The sequence below is a fragment of the Aythya ferina genome (assembly GCF_964211825.1).
Source record: "Aythya ferina genome assembly, chromosome: 1".
Lineage (NCBI taxonomy): Eukaryota > Metazoa > Chordata > Aves > Anseriformes > Anatidae > Aythya > Aythya ferina.
The window spans coordinates 45,300,782-45,317,825 of NC_140296.1; positions in this window are offsets into that span (position 1 = coordinate 45,300,782).

A 17,044-nucleotide genomic window follows, 5' to 3' on the forward strand; every position below is an offset into this window, starting at 1 on the left:
TTGCATTGACCCATGAAATCTGATTAGTAGGACAAGTGGCCTTGCTGGGATGACTGGTAGAAAGCTGAATGTCTGGTCACGATTGAGATGCTTGGAAGTCCTAAAAATGGGAACATCTGCCTGTTTTCCTGTCTCATAGTACTAAAACTAATAAGAAGGATCTTGGAATTCATAATTAGAAGAATAAAGCATCTTCCTTTCTGGGCACTCTACTGTGCACTGTATATTGCTGTAGTATTTAAAGAAGACACATTTGTTTTTAATGTGTTTGTTATTTATTTCACCAAGAGAGAGTTTGGTCATGGTGACCAAGCCCTTTCTGAGCAAACTGCCAAAAGGCTCTTGATATTCTGGAATCAGTGGGACCAGTTGAGGCCTGAAGCATGCAGTACACTGCTGGTGTTACTGCTGCTGCTGCCATCCTTATCAGGGATGAAGTCAAGCTGACAAAAGCATGAATATTACTGGGTAAGATCTCTTTTTTTTTTTTTTTTCAGAGTACCCGAGGCTGTAGATAATTTGGAGAGAGGAGGAACAAAAGAATTAAAAAGGAGGTTATCAGTACAGAAAATTGAACCTCAGTCAGATTCAATCAACCAAGCAATAGGTTTCCTTACCTCTTTTGATACAGATTGGCTACCCTAGTCCATGAGTCTCTTGAGGCCCCATAATTTAAATTTGTAGCTTAGTCTGGAAGGAAATATGCGTCCAATGACCAAGATTTTCAGAAGGGAATTTGGATTTGCAGTCCCATCACTTTGGATAAACTCTGTTGGGTTTCCAGGTTGCTCTTTGACACCATTAGTCCCATCAATATGTCACTTCACTGGAAGTTGGCTCAACAGGTTTGACAGCTTCTTCAGTTCCGGAGTGGTGGATTGACATAACTCTATATTATGATGCTGGGAGATGTGAGTAATATGAGATATTTGTTGGTACGTGGATAATTGTTCGTATACTGTTTCACACAGGGAAAACATATGCTTCTGATCTCAGGGGATTGTCTTGCATTTGTACAATGCCCCGACCTCTACTTTTTCCCTTAGACCAATTCATCTAAACATAAAAATCACTGTAAGGACAGTTAATTAGATATTCATACAGACTATGTGATTTTTTATTTTTTATTTTTTTTTATTTTTTGTGTGTAAACTAAGTCAATTTTCCACAGATTGCAATGCTAGACTGATATGGTTGTTATTATGCCTTTATACATACACTTGCGTTTTTGCCTTATAAGTCTCTTTAGCAATAGTTTATCACTTTGCTCTGGTGGGTAAATGTATTTCTTTCCCATACGATTGTATTTAATTCCTTTCACCCCCTTAAACTATATGGTCCTTGGTCCATGATAGGTATTTGTACAGAGCAAATGATGCATCCAAATACACATCACATATAAACCTATATATTCATGTTGATATTCATATACCTCAAAGAATGATCTTGGTATTTATGTTTACACTCAGAATATTGAAATAAACGTTTTAATGTTTCAATATTCCCTTTTATCCCACTGTCACTCCCCTCAACAATAAAATAAGATTTCTCAGCAAACACCTGCAGGCGGGGACTGACAAGCTGCAGCACCAAAGGGCTTTCCAGAGCTGCCTCCTGTTACTGAAACTCACTCACAGAGTTAGAGGCTGAGTGCTGCTAGCACTTACTTTGGGTCTCTGCTGTTACTATCCTGCAGGAGAGCCCAGAAATCCCAGGCTGAAACACTGGGCAGAGGTAACAACTGAGGTTGCTGGATCAGGATCCAAATCTTCCCATACAGAGCAGATTTCATGTGTTACCTGTCTAGATAACTCAGCTTGCCAGATCATTTGCAAAGAAATTTAGACACAACAATGATGTTTTGGACCTGCTGGACAAAAAAGTAAAACAAGGAAAAGCTTGGAGAACATCAGCATAGTAAGAACTAGGCACATTGCCCCACACTTTCTGCTAAGTCTCATGTGAAAAGAGCAGACACATTTCTGCATGGACACACAATATATTGCACTCTATTCGAAGCTGATGTCAGGTTTCTTATTTAAGTGTTTTCATCAAAAAACATGGAGCTGGCACTAGCATCTGAGGGATAAATGCTGTTTTTTTCCACATGAAAATGAAAGAATAGCTTTAACTGAGAAAAATAGTTTCAGAACGTGTGTGTGTGTGCGTGTGTAGGGGGTAGCAGAGGCTATGACATAGCATATGAAGTCAATAGTGTAGTTGTTATTATTTATACATGAGTAAAGATTACAAATGCAGGCAATAGCTCAGATCTCTCACCCCCTGGATCTGTGAAACCTGTCACTCAGTCTCCTGCGGTGTGTCTTCCTGTCTCCGAGCCATTGGACCACCTGCTGCCATGACTCTCATCTATTGCATCGCCCGAAGGCCTCGATGATAACAGCATTGATTCCAATGTACATCTAATTACTTCTCATAATCTATTCATTTCACAATAGTGTAGTGAAACATCTGTCACATCATAAACTCTTTAGTATCCTTATCAAACCACCAAAACATACTCTGCTGCCAATTGGCAGCTACCTTGCTTTCTCCTCTTATTAATACGATGCAAACATATCTATGTTTTTTTGGTTGCTTTAGATGAATTTCCCAGATGACCAGTGAAAAAGAATTGGGCAAACTGCAATTGTAATGTCTATTCACTACTTAGTGAGGTACCGTTATTGATGTCATACAAATATCAGTGAAAATTGCTTTGTTTCTTCTAGAGATAAAGGCTCTAAATAGGGTCTTTAACATTTATAGCACGGTAATAGATGTCTCCCTTCCTTGGCTCAGTGTGACTGATTCATTTGCTAAAATAAGCATCTCAGGGATTATTACATTTGAGTGGTATATTGCATGGGAAAGGCTTTTACCTTTATAGTTTTTACTTTACCTGTGGGTAAATAATGCCCACTCTTTCTCTTTTTTTGTGTAAGAAATCAAGAGCAAGGAGACCCATTAGCACATATTTTTATTATCAAACTATAGAGAATCTATCTATCCCAATAGGATCATGAATATACAGTCATATCTAATACACAGGGCTGATTAGTCCACTGGAAGAACTTCAGATATTCAGGCAACAACATGGAAAATAAACTCTGAATAGTTAGGTGTTGGTTTACCATTACATACTAATTTATGGTGAGCAACACTTCCTGAATGAAAGGAGTGATATATTAATTGCACACTCACTTTCAGTGTTTGCACAAACTGAGTTTTGTTCTTGTTGTTTTAAATCTGCAATGGAAATGAGTTTAGTGTTGATTTGATAGCTTTAGAAATGGGAGCCATTTGTTCATCTGCAGAACAGATACATGATGAGCAGCCGTTTTGGGATCTTCTTCACAACATGCTTCAGCCTGGCTTTTGGAGGACCCACTTTTCCGTGGCCTTGGAGTAGCCAGTGAGGAAGCTAATTTGGATTCTCTGATGAGGCTGTAGTATGATGCCAGTCACTGTAGTTATTTTTATTATCTAAACATCTGGCAGTAAAAAACTGGATTGCAATCACCAATTCAGGCCACATTTTGTTCCTGACCTTGCTGAGAATCACATGGGTGACCTAATGGTAAAAGAGTCCATATCTCATTACCAACCCCCAAGACAGCCAGTCCTCTTTTATCCATTTGTCAATATATAATGCAGCCCAATATATAATGCAACCTGAATATTTATTAGCTTCTATTTTCATCTCTTTTGTATTTTCTGGTTTGGAATAGGTATCATTTCTACCTTTTTCCTTAAATATATGTTTTTACATTTAAAATACAGTGACTACTCCACAGTGGGACACATACAGAGATTTTTGTGTTATTGGAATATCTTTCAGTATGAATACAGCCAATACGTAAGTTACTTAAAAGTTAATTTTTGACCTGTTCAGTCCTTTGTGCTACTTTGTAGCATTTGTGAGCATTCTTCTTCATTTGTAGAGAATGAAGGAAAGGAAAGGAAAGTTTTGATCTAAACAAAAAACTTCCATAAAATCTCAGAGCTCACAGAACAGCTCAATACTGTGTGAAGACTGATCTCCTGACACTTCATTCTTGGAACTTCATTCCAAATACCAAAACTTGCTCTATTTTTTTTTTAATTTTATTTTATGAATTATCATAAATCATGAATCATGAGTTATCATAATTCAATTCCTTTCCATTTCACTTACATGAAGCTACTATACATTTTGCTACTTTGCTTTTAGCAAAGTGAAGTCTTACCTGGCCAAAAGAGGGAGTTATGTATCCAGCGTTGTAGAGTTCATCCACTGAGACTGATGATATCTTTGGATTAACTTGTCCTATGTGTCTCCTTCATGGGTCATATATGGCCTTGATGTTTATGCTTCTCCCACTGTACCATGGGCCAAGCCTGCCATGTGGACTGATCATAGGTCAGCCCAAGAAGGCTGTATCACCACTTTCTCAGTTATATTACAACCATGTCAGGGAACTTCCCTGGCTGATTTGTTACCTAGGCATTTACATGACAGAGCATCAATACCATGATATAAAAAAAAACAAACAAACAAAAACAGAAAGCAATGATAGATCATATTTTTCCATAAGCATATTATTCTCCTGGAATTTTCATAGATCCATGGCAAGATAATACTAGTTATACCAACAACAGAAAGAATAAAATGTGATTGATTTAAGGTTTTGAAATTTTAAAGAATAATTTGAAGAATGTAGAGTTTGTTTTTGTTTTTGTTTTTGTTTTTTGAGATTTTCTTCATAGGATTGATAGCTAAATCTGATTTTTTTTTCTTTTGAAATGAAAACTGACTTTCTTATGTAGTCACATGGTTCTAGGACTTAAGGAATTTTAAAAGTATCATAGAATAGCAGTCAAATCTGAAAGACATAATGTCAGGTTTATCACAAATATTTTTCCTGTGACGTCACCTAAGATATGGATTACAGTTAACATTCAAAGACTGTAGTGCCAAAGCAGTACATATTATCACTAACAATTACTGGAAATTTGAAATTGGAAGTCTAAAAATGATCTATTTATTCAAAAATTTAAAAATTTGAAATGCACAAGGAGATAAGAATAACATCTATAGGCAAGAGTCTAAAACCAGTGTTGCACTTAAGAAACAGACCAAAACTAAGTGGATAAAAGATATTTTCTTTGATGGTTGTATTGAAAGGATTTTTGGTGAGAAAACAAACAAATGAACAACAAGCCAATACTCTGGACTGAAACAATGTAAAATTTTCTAGTTTTAATTAAGAAAAAAAATTGTAAATTATTTGGGAGTAAACTAAAATGACTTTTCTCAGCATAAAACAAACAAACAAAAACAGATTTTTTTTTGGATATTCAGTAGTACTGGAGAGAAAATACATATTTATATATGTTTGTTTGTCTTAAACTGAAGGTCAGTTCTTAGGCAAAGTGAAAATTTTCAAGAGCAAGCATTTGTTTCCAAAGTCTCAAAACAGTATTTTCAGACATTATCCAAACGTGATCCCTATTTCTTTTCTGAAACCATAAACTTGACCCAGATTTTTTAAGACTTCAATTTCTTCCCTAAGGGACTTTTTCAATAATTTGTCTATCAAACGTAAGTAGATAAATACATGAATAGAATTGTCTCTGTGTTATTTCAGTATAAATCTTTGGATTAAGGAAATATAGAGACAAGATATCAGAACAGTAGTAAGTCAGAAACTCCATCTTAGAGCAGAATCTACCATCTTAGAGTCAGAGGTTGGACTCGATGATCTTGAGGTCTCTTCCAACCTAGAAATTCTGTGATTCTGTAATACCATGGCAGGTTGACTTTGGCCACTGTCACACACCCAGCCAGTTGTTCTCTTGCTCCACCTCCTCAACAAGATGGGTCAAGATAAAGACACTAATGAGTCATCCCCATATGCAACACAGGCTTGACTTGGGGAAAACTGATCATGGTTCAAATTGGTGTGGGTCGTCCCCATGGACTGCAGTCATTCAAGAACTGCTCCAGAGGGGGCTTTTCACAGGCTGCCATCCTTCCAGATAAACCTGCTCCAGTGTGGGCTTTTCTACAGGTTGCATTTCCTTGAAGAAATATACATCTGCTCTGCCATGGGGTCCTCTAGGTACTGCAGTGTTGATGTCTGCTCCAGCACGGTCTCCATGGGTTTGCAGGGAAATTTCTGCTTTGGCAGCTCGACCACCTCCACCCCCTCCTTCTTCGCTGACTTTGATGTTGCACTACTTCTCACTTTTATTCTCTCCTCCTCTGCCTGTTTGGCTTTTTCTGCCTATTAAATCCACTTTTACTGAGGTGCTGTCATCTTGGCTGCTGGGCCCGTCTGGGCCCTGTGGTGGGGTCATTGGAGCTGTCGGGAACTGGCTGTGTCCAGCATGGGGCAGCCCCGGCCTCTCCTCACAGAGGAGTCCCCGCTGTCAGCAGCTGGGCACCTGCACCTAGTACAAAAAGGATGCTGCTTCTGAGTGCTAAGTATTTTATATCCTTTTATTTTGGATAAAAGTTTCACAGAATTTAACATTGTTTATATGACTACAGACTTACTATAGTAAGAGCACTTACAACTATTAAAAAAAAATAAAATTCACTACAGGTTGAATCTTTTTCTAAATCAGTGAAGATGGACAGAAAAAAGGGATAGTTTTTATAGTTTTTGTTTGTTTGTTTGTTTGTTTTCCAAATATTTCCAGCACACACTAAGTGCATACAGAATGGGATTTTATGCAGCCAGATTATTTGCTGATTTAAAGCAATAGAGCTAAGAGTCCTCTGTTAAAGCCATATAAGCTATGTTGATCTACCACAGCTAAGGAGCTGAGTCACTCAGTGAACAAAAATACCTACGTCTCTTTGAGAAACCTTATTGGTATGACACCATTGACAATAAAGTTTGTAAATGAAATCTCTGGAAATTACAAGGGATGAAGGCTGGGAGACAACAAACTGAAATAAGCATTCAATGATTTTCAGTTGTTTGGGATATAAGTACTCAGAATCAACTCCTTAATACCAATAGTCATAATTCATCACAAGTCAATAGGTATCTTGTATCTGTCTATGCTCTTATTAATTAGCTGCCACACCTGTGTTCCTGGTCATGTATTGTCACAGCTGTCCTACCGCTTGAACTATACAAATTTGGTCCATGGGGGAACCCCAGACATCAAGGAAAAAAGAGCCTGTCTGCAGCAGAATGCCTTCATATCCTCTGCTGCAGGGAATTTTTGTGTGGGAAGTGTTGTCCTGGTTATTTGTGATCACCTCTATTTGGTGATTTCAAGGGAATGATACAATAATTCCCCTCTCCAGACTACTGGTCTCAGTCTAGCTCTTCTCCTGCCTCTCCTTGTCTGCTCCACTAGTTAATTTTTTTCCTGACACAAAAGGCATGTATAAGTGGCTTACACTTTTATGCCCTTTTAACACAACTTCATTAGTGGTGCTCTTTATACCTGTCATGTTTCTTTGGTGTTAAGGAGGAAAGAAACTTTATTCAAAGATAGAAGAAAGGAAGGAAGATCTTGGCAGATGTAGTAAAAAGGGATCTCAGACTCCATATTCTGGATCTAGTAGATCCAGATCTAGTATGGATGTAGTAGATCTAGTATGGATCTAGTAGAAATAACCATTTTATTTTATTTTTTATTTTATTTTTTATTTTATTTTTTATTTTATTTTTTATTTTATTTTATTTTTTTCTAATGCACCCCCCCCAAAAAAAAACAAAACAAAACAAAACAAAAAAAACTTAGGTTCAAACTAGAGTGAATCATAAAATCATAGAATGGTTTGTGTTGGAAAGGACCTTCAAAATCACCTATTTCCAACCTCCCTGCCATGGGCAGGGACACCACCCACTAAATCAGGTTGCTCAAAGCCCCATCCAGCCTGGCCTTGAACAGGGATGGGGCATCCACAGCTTCTCTGGGCAGCCTGTTCCAGTGCCTCACCACCTTCTGAGTGAAGAATTTCTTCCTCATATCTAATCTAAACCCACCCGCTTGTTTTCTAAAACCATTACCCCTTGTGCTATCACTGCACTCTCTGACAAAGAGTCTCCCTAGCTTTCCTGTAGGCCCCCTTTAGGTCCTGGAAGGCCACTATAAGGTGGCCTGCAGCCTTCTCTGGGACAAACAACCGCAAGTCCCTCAGCCTGTCTTCACAGGAGAGGTGCTCCAGACCTTTGATCATTTTTGTGGCCCTCCTCTGGACTCATTCTAATACTTCCATGTCCTTCTTCTTCTGAGGGCCCCAGAGCTGAATGCAGTGCTCCAGGTAGGGTCTCATGAGAGCAGAGCAGAGGGGGAATCACCTCCCTCGCCCTGCTGGCCATGGCTGCAGGGCTCTGCTGGCTCATGTTGAGTTTCATGGATGGAAATAAGCCCCTTCAGAGATCAGTCCAACTTGTTGCACCAAATTACCCTCTGAACTGTGTTAGCATTATTTTCTATGTGCCTATGGTCACTTAAATCAGGCTTATCAGGTAAGTGCAGAACTTTAAGTTGGAAGAATCTGTTCCCGTGTAGATTTAATTCAAGTGGTTTGTTAAGTTTCCTCACTTTCTCTCTCTCCCTTCCTTCCTTCCTTCCTTCCTTCCTTCCTTCCTTCCTTCCTTCCTTCCTTCCTTCCTTCCTTCCTTCCTTCCTTCCTTCCTTCCTTCCTTCCTTCCTTCCTTCCTTCCTTCCTTCCTTCCTTTCTTCCTTTCTTTCTTTCTTTCTTTCTTTCTTTCTTTCTTTCTTTCTTTCTTTCTTTCTTTCTTTCTTTCTTTCTTTCTTTCTTTCTTTCTTTCTTTCTTTCTTCTTTTTTCTTTCTTTCTTTTCTTGTTCATTCATTTGTTCATTTGTTTGTTTTTATTTTTTCATTTGTTTGTTTTTATTTTTTCATTTGTTTGTCACATTTTTGGCCCAGTTGTCTTTTTAGTTGCAGTGTTTTTTAGCCTGAATCACACTAACTAAAATGAAATAGTTTCAAATTAGACTGCAGTCTTGGCAGGGCTTTACTGCTGCTATATGTTTCTGTGGTGATTAGGGAAATGGAATATGAATATGGAAAAATCCTTTACAATCACAAAAACTTGACACTACTAAAGTTTTCTTATGAAGTTGAATTCAAGAAGGCAAGAGACATATGCTGGTATGACACTGAAATTATTATCAATTCGGTTTACTTAAAATGTCAGAAGATTTTGTCAAAACCTGTGGTTTCCTTGCCTTCTGACACAGTACAAAGAAAGGATAACAATCGAGAAAATATTCTGATGCCAGTAACTATGTGTATAGTTTTATGTTGATTCTTAGACAAGTTTTTTTTTATGGTCACATTTAAAATACCAGATGGTGTGTTAATGCTGCCTTTAGGTGTTTAGCTTGAGGCTTCAGTGACCTATATAGTCAGAATTAGTTGCTCTGAGGCATCTCCTGGAAGAATTTAGTTCTTTTCCAAGCAAGAAACCTAGGTTGCTAATTTAGCACCCTAAACATGATGTGGTTTGTTGTGAATATCCCTCAAGCCCTTCTTTTCTTAATACTGTATAGATTCAATCTTTGACAGAAGCATCTCTATGATACTTTAAGATATTTAGACCTTTCCAGCCTGCATAAAACCCTGCAGAAGTATTAGTCCTGCATAATCCAGGAGGATTATGTGTTCCATCTGAGGTTTATGCTCCTTGTGTATTGGAGTCATTAATAAATTGTATATGCTGCACAGTAGTAGAGCAGCCTTGACAGGACTGGGGACTTGTTCAGCTGAGTGCAGTTGGAGACTACAAGTTGAATGCCCAAGCATTTAAATCTATTTGCATGAAGAAAACAATCTCCAAAATTCAGCAAAAGCCCCTCAACCTTCAATACTCTTCATAAATATTCACTGCTGCTGTGTCTCACAAGGACCCATTCTTGGGTCCTGTGTAGGGTATGCCTTTACAGTTTTTGCAAGCAGGTTTGAACTCACTTTCTTCCAAACTTATACTCCAGGCCTAGGACAGTTAGGAACCAGCAGAAATACACTTTAGCGTACCTGTGCAACCAAATGAATAACCTTGGACTTTCAGTTAGTGGTGGGAGTGCTGCTTTTACTAAGAATTAAGCTTTCCAAAAAATAAATAAATAAAAATAAAAATCTAGTACAAATCTCTTCATTTCTAGCAGCTTAGTTCAAATGACAGCTGATATATGAAAATTAGATAAATAGATTAGCATAATGCCTTTTAAGAAATATATTCAGCACTTTTCATTGACTTGTGCCAAAGCTCTTTCCTTGGATGTTTTGAAGCAGTCACTAAGTAGTACACTTAGTAGTGAGATTTTCCGTGAGGGTATCTTATATTATATGGTTTCCAGCACAAGTGTTAAATTGTAATGATAGTGGAAGGCTAGAAAATAGTGAAAATCAGATTTTGTCAAGGTTTATGGACTTTTCAAAGACATAACCTGATATAACCTCTTGTAATTCCCCTTTAGCTTTTCTGATTAATGCTTTTAGTTGCTTTTTTTTTTTTTTTTTTTTTTCCTGTGGGAGAATCTAAGCTAATGCCATGAAGCATTTATGTGTTCAGGGATAGAATCCTCTATTACAGTTGAGTCCAGAAAAGATCACAAAACCACAAAATTACACAATTACTGAGGTCAGAAGGAACTTCTGGAGACCTTCTAGTCCAAACCACCTTGTCAAGATAGAATTGCTAGAGCAGATTCTCCAGGAGCATGTTTTGGTTTTCAATATCTCAAAGGAAGGAGACTCCACAACCTTGCTCAAGCTGTCCCAGTGTTTGACCTCCCTCACAGTAAGAAAGTCTTAAGTCTAAATAAAAGTTTATGATTTTTTTTTTTGTGCCTATTGCCTCTTGTCCTGTCACTGCACACTGCTGAAACAATTCTGGCTCCATCTTTATCCCTCCTCACCGCATCCCTCCAAGCCTTCCGTTGTCCAGGCTGAACAGTCCCAGCTCTCTCAGCCTCACTCACCATGTCAGAAACTTTGGTCCTTTGGTCACCTTCCTGGAACATAACTGGATTCAGTATGTCTGGGGGAGCCCAGAACTAGACCCAACACTCCAGATGTGTCTCACCAGTACTGTGTAAAGGTGAAGAAACATCTCCCTCACCCTGTTGGCTACATCCTACCTAATACAGCCAGCGAGGCTGTTGGTCCTCTTTCCTGCAAGATCACATTGCTGGCTCATAGTCAATGTACTGTCTACCTGAACACCTTTTTACAGTCCTTCTCTGCAAAGCTGCTTTCCAGCCAATTACCTCCTTGACTGTACTGGAGCACATGCAGACTCTCGAAGACTGCTCCCAAAAGCATGCAATGTTCTTCACCTGCTCACTGTCTGCATGCTGAGATGCACTTTCTCACACACTCCCTGAACTCTCCAGCTTGTCAGCACTCATGGTCAGCAAACTATGGATCTGATGACTGGTAGGCTGTCCCTGTGGAGATATTTGTGCAGTATGTTAATTTAGGTAGTAAAAGGTTTTAGTGTTTCATGCACACATTCAATAATGCTTATACTTTATCCAAATAAAGGTCTTACATTAGCATACACTTCTGAAACTATCAAAGCTTCACAGAGTTTTAGACTAAACTTTTGTGACCTATTATTTTCAAAGATGCTTAGCAGCACTGAGTTAACAGGAAAATATCATCCTGATGTTTAAAATCATTTTTCTCTTCAGTTATATTTTTTCTGCAATAGATTATATTCACTGTGCAATACAAATCAGATTTTCAAAGGGATAAGCAGCTATGCATCCTAACAAATTTGTTAGAGTAGAATTTCACTTCCAAAGGGTAACAAAGAAATGAGTTCAAAATATATACATGTGCATGTGCTTCTGACCTAGCATTCTTATTTTAATAAGCATATTTGAATTAATTCAAGGTTATATGTGCTTTAGTGTTGGAAACATACATAGTACTTTGCAGGCTACTTCCCTCCCTTTGTAATGCACACACTTTGTAATACCACAGAGGGGAATTACTAGCTTGGTGCTAACAATTCCTTTCAGAGAATTGCACTGTCTTGTGTGCCACAGTGGAAAATACATCAAGATAATTCCCTCATCACTGCCTACCCACCCACCCGCTCCCTGTAGTCTGAGATGAACTGTCTAGTCACATATTCTAATGCTGCTTCTGGAAAAATGTTTGATTCTTTTTTTTCTTCTCAGAGCAGAGCTCTTCTGGAGCCTGTATTTATTCTGACATTTCTTTTTTTGGTGCATACACATCACCTGTAAGAGGTTCTTTGTATATTGTCATTACTGATATCATAAGAAATTCTAGAAGTAAAGAGTATTTAAAGTGGATTCATGTGTGAGAGATTTTGTAGTTTTTTTTTTAGAAGTTCCTTGCTACTTTCTACTTAACTCAGCATTGTAATGATTTAAGAAAAACATACTCACATGTAGGGTGTGTGCTGTGGGATAGGAACCAAGAAAAAAAAATAACCAACAAATGAAAATCTTTTGTTCTTAATGACAGAATATAATGGAAATCTAATCTCCTACTGTATATTATCATCAGGCAAATTAGTTACACATATAATAAGGTTTTGCTGTATAAATTATAAATGAAATAAACAATTCTGTCACCATGGAGTGCAATGAATACACTACATGTTATATGTAAATATATTAGTCATTTGCCTTTTGTTTATGTGTCACAGGAATCCATTTCCTTCCTGGTGTATTTCCTATTCCCTATGGGTTCTTACTAAAGTCATCTCAGCCCTTCATGTACAAGCCTTTTAAAGCAGAATTACTTTTTTTTTTTTTTTCGTTTTTCAGTCCAGTTTTAATAATGGCTGCTTTTGTGCCAGTTTCATTTAGTGCTTCAAACTGTAATTTTATTTGAGAGAGGGAGAAAGAAATAATAAGGAAAGCAGAAAGGGTCTACATGATATATCAGTACAATACAAAAAACATATTGAAACCATTTTTTTATTTTCGTTTTTTTCTTCAAAAATTAAAATATGTCCCATAAAGCAGTTATGCATATTTTTTCTCTCACCAAACCTTTCCTTCTATAATGAGATAATTTGTTTTTAAGGAATGCATTGTTCAGTCTTTCTTTCCATTGGGTGACATTTTTATTTTCCATGCAGTACAGTATATGCAAGAATTATATAAATTTGGCTTTTTTCACAGGGTACCTACCATACAAGAGCCTGGAAGCCCTTTGAAACCAACATGAGAGAAGCAGTTAGTTTCAGTGAATTATGGCTTTAACATACAGATTCCAATCAATAATCCAGAATTTTATATTCAATCACATTCAGTTCATACTCATCAAGGATTATCTTTTGTGCTCCCATAGGCTTTTCCTGCCCTCCACAGGGATACAGAGTTGAATTGAATATACCTCATTATTTTTGGGATGGCTGTGGACCTAATGGAAAAGGCAACACTTAGCACATAAGCAGACTAAAGTTTCATGCTCAAGACCAGCTAAAAAGGGTATTTGTCACTGCTATTTTCATTTCTCCCAGTGTCAGCCAACCCTTTCTGCAGGGTGAATGATTGTACCTTGACATTGTTTACAAGACCAATTATATCTTTATTTTGAGAGCTATTCCAAAGGCTGTTAGAAGAGGTTTTTTTCCCCTCCTGTTGTATTTTTATAGGGAGCAGAGGCAAGCAAAGATGTTTCTTTTACAGTTTACTTGCAGCTCTATCTCCATGGAGGCCGTTTTCTCTCTCACTCTTTTTTTTTTTTTTTTTTTTTTTTTTTTTTTTTTAACTGGAGCAGACAGTGGTTAGCAATGGAATACAAAAAGGCAATTCTACTGCCTCATAAGCCACAAAGTGGACTATGGAATTAACGTCTGAGATGTTATTTCTAATTTATTTATCTGCTCTCTCTCTGTACTACAAGTACTCTCAAAAGCACTTATGTATTTGAAGATTGGTAGAGATACCAGTTAATGGGAAATGGTTTGCTGTGAGAAGTGATCTACTTGAGTGCATAGAAGAGGCCTCTTTCTATCAAATATTTCACGGGTAATGTTTTACTGTTTCTTAGATGGCATGCCATAGAGTGTAATAAATTTTAGTTTGTTTATATTCTTTGTCTGTATTTGCACTTTGGTGATTATATTTGAATTCATGCAAGATCCTTGTTTTCAAAAAAGAACTTTAGCATAATCTTCTCATTAATCCTGTCCTGTTTGTCTGTTATTAATAGGCCACTGTACAATGTATTCTGCTGCAAAACTCCACCAGGCATGACTAATTCAGATAATTAATTTGCTAGAACATTAACACCATCAAATGAGCCTGCTAAACCGGTAAATTTAAAGTAAATTAAACTTAATTTGCAGGTTATTGCAATTAAGTCTGCCTTGTCTTTCTGAGGGATTTCAACATCCTCAGTATTTAAGAGGCAATCATAATGCATGCAAGTGGGCGGGCTTTTTGGCTAATTAACACGAGTCTAATCTGCTTTTCAATTAGGGTGGATGTTTATAATGTGCTGGTGACAGTGTTGCAATTCAGTACAGCATAACAGGAGTGCATGGCATAATTATAGCTGAAAAGAAAAGCTCATGCAGGGCCTGTTTAGGGGTTAATGAGACATTGGCAGCTTCCAGCTGAGGAGATTGAGCCAGTTTAGTGCAGCTTCAAGAGGAAACCACCCATAGGGGTTTCCTTTGAAGTGTCAAAAGGTCCCCTTGTTCTGGGTGGCTTATGTTTCATTTGTCTGAGTGGCATATCAAAAATTGATGAGCTGCCAGCAGCAGTCCTCATGACATTAATTCACCAATTGTGTTTCTAATAGTTTCATCCTTAAATACATTTGGATGATGATAATGCTAAGAAAAATCAAGGTTCTGAAAACAATGAGAAGGTCTGTGCAGTTCCAAGAAGTGTATACAGACTACGCAAATGCATCAGCTGCAAATGTTAATGATGCAGATGACCTACACTGCTCGTTATGAGCAGGAAGAAGACAAAGATATACTGTGCATCCCTTTGTTGAACAGCATTCGAGCTGTGGCAGAGTTGTGGTATTTGTTGTTACTTAGGTTCTTGAAAAGCTTAAAATGGGTCAAATTCATCCCTGAAGTAACTTCACTGGCTTCAGAGTAGCTGTACCAGAAATGGATTGGGTATGTTGTCCTAACAGTAACAGAAAGAAACACCAGAGCTATAAAGAGTACTGGGCATCTCAAATACCAATAGGTGATTTCTTCAGTCCACTAAAGTGTATGTGCATTACAGTCCCATACACAGGTAACAGGGGTTCTCAAACTTTTGTGAAAAATTGAATGTTCATGGACAGAGTGTACTGTGTGCCCACAGCAATGATAATGTGAATTTCAGGGAATACTAATTACATGGAAAAATAAAGTTATTAATATACTGAAAGACACTTAAAACCCTAAAGAAAAGAGAAGGGGCCAGCAGCATAAAACTGGCTACGTAGATCAGTCAGAGAATTCCTGATTTATAGGATTTTCTATGGCATTAACAACCACAACATGTGAGCGTAGGGTACTGGAGGATAATGCTTTAGTTGCTGTTTGAGATGCAATGTTCAGTACACCGTGAATCAAGTGCCATGCTCCTTTTCTTTTTAAACCTGGGAGTGGTAAAATATAGAACTTCATTTTTTTCATGTATTGAACACACACACACACACACACCCACCCACCCACCCACACACCCACACACCCACACACACCCAAACCCACACACACCCACACACCCACACACACCCACACCTACACCAAAAAACAACACTGTTTTAGCACTCCAAAACTTTTACTTGAACCTTTTGCAACTTTTAAAAATTTTTGCATGGAGATCGATGCTCACAAGGCAAATTCAGCCCACGTCACCTGAGGAAATTAGATCTGCATCTACCCTGTTTAATTTTAGGCAATATGAGATAGCTAAGGTGGAAGCACAGTTGCCATAAACTCCCACAGGACTATTGTAGAGGCTATTCAACTCACCAAAGATGATATCATGAGCTGGAAATGCCCTCTCTCCCTTGACCATAAAAAAGAAGTTTAAGTTGATTAGGTATCTAAATTAAAGTACCTGCATTTAGGCAGGCAGCATATTAAAGCTGTGTGATCTCTTTTTGGGTGTCCTCTGTGGAAGGTCAAGATTCATTGGTATCTCTTCGGACTAAATGGGATGCATGAGTACTTGTGTTAGTGTATGAGAGATTTTTGATTAATGCTGAGAGGAAAGATCTTCCTTTTTTTAACCTTTGATAATTCAAAATGTTGAACAAGCTGAGGAGTAAATGAATAGTGCCTCCACAGGCAGGTGATGTTGTATATTAATTAGGCACCATACCATATACCTATGGATTTTGCGTAGGTCAGTAAGACTAAATTCTTGTTGATTTTTGTTGTTTTGCTTCTCTGCCTGGACTTCTGACCATGACTTATGCTGTCATCAGTAAATGAGGCTTGGCTTACTAAGATAAAAATACTACTACTGGTGGCAGAAGTGGCCTCTAAATGACTAAAACACTCTTATCTGAGAAGCACTTTAACAACTCAGCACATGAACATACAGTTCAAGAGTACCTGACAGATTTTTGTGCTTAAGTTCTGTGATTGATGGATCAAATGAGAAAGCAGGAAGTACGTTTGTTGGGAAGGCAAACTGTCTTGTTTTAGAGAAACTTTCTGTCAATCTTCCCTGACCACCAAATGCAAGATGACACAGGTATAGTTGATCCTGCTGTTGTTATTCACCAGCAGAGAAAGGAGTGCAGGTCCATCAAGGAGTATGGAAGGATTCCTGTACAAACATTAACACAAAAAAAGATTTAAATGTCTTACACTGCAATATTTTAACTTTTATTGCTGAAGGAAAATAGCTGAATAAATGTGTGGATTAAATTATGTAGACGTTATTGGCAACAAAAGCATAGAATGGTATTGACTTTAATATGTCATTTACTAACTCCTTTTTCCCAGACTGATTTCACATTACCAGCTGTAACAATAGAATGAAAGACTAATAAGCAAGTAGCTAAAGTACATAAATGGGTATATCTTTCTATACCTGCATGCAGGTG